Below are 525 nucleotides of genomic sequence, written 5' to 3'. Positions count from 1 at the left end.
CCCCCCTCCCCCCGGATCTCTTGTTCATCCCTCTGCTTTTATTCTTTAGTGATTCCCTGACCTGTTAAAATATATTGCAGACCAAGAGGTCTGACTTCAGCAGTTAGAAACTGGGTTTGGGTCAGTGACTTACACAGTTGAGGCCAGGGAGCCTCTAGAGTGTCGGCAGTGGTATGATAGCTACTTAAATGTCCAATTGACTCCTCACACATTTTTATCTCTTTATACTGTCGTCTGTTAGCCGCGCATTTAATAATTTGTGACCGACTTCTGCTCAGAAATGTATTACAATCCCAACTTTCTTTACTCTCAGTGAAAATGCTGCTCCCAGCCTTCACACTGAGGTGCTCTGTGCTGTCTCTGCCCTCATCACAGATGTCTTAACACAGACATGTGCTGCAGAGAAGCAGCATAGGACTGGTTCTACCCAATGGACTAGTTCTACCAAGGGCCGGATTTACTTTCTCTGCTGGCCCAAGGCCAGGTTCCTCAATGTGCCCCCCCCCCCCCCCCCCCCCCCTCCAG

The 525-nt window shown here is 49.1% G+C and overlaps 1 protein-coding gene across 2 annotated transcripts in view; it reads right to left on the bottom strand.

The window, feature by feature from the left end:
- The window catches only part of LOC108786978, a 13,413-nt gene that overhangs the window by 968 nt on the left and 11,920 nt on the right, over positions 1-525 (bottom strand). The window lies entirely within an intron of this gene.

The sequence above is a fragment of the Nanorana parkeri genome, unplaced genomic scaffold (assembly GCF_000935625.1).
Source record: "Nanorana parkeri isolate BGI_ZX_2015 unplaced genomic scaffold, ASM93562v1 scaffold237, whole genome shotgun sequence".
Taxonomy (NCBI): Eukaryota; Metazoa; Chordata; class Amphibia; order Anura; family Dicroglossidae; genus Nanorana; species Nanorana parkeri.
This window is presented reverse-complemented; position numbering and strand designations above follow the sequence as displayed.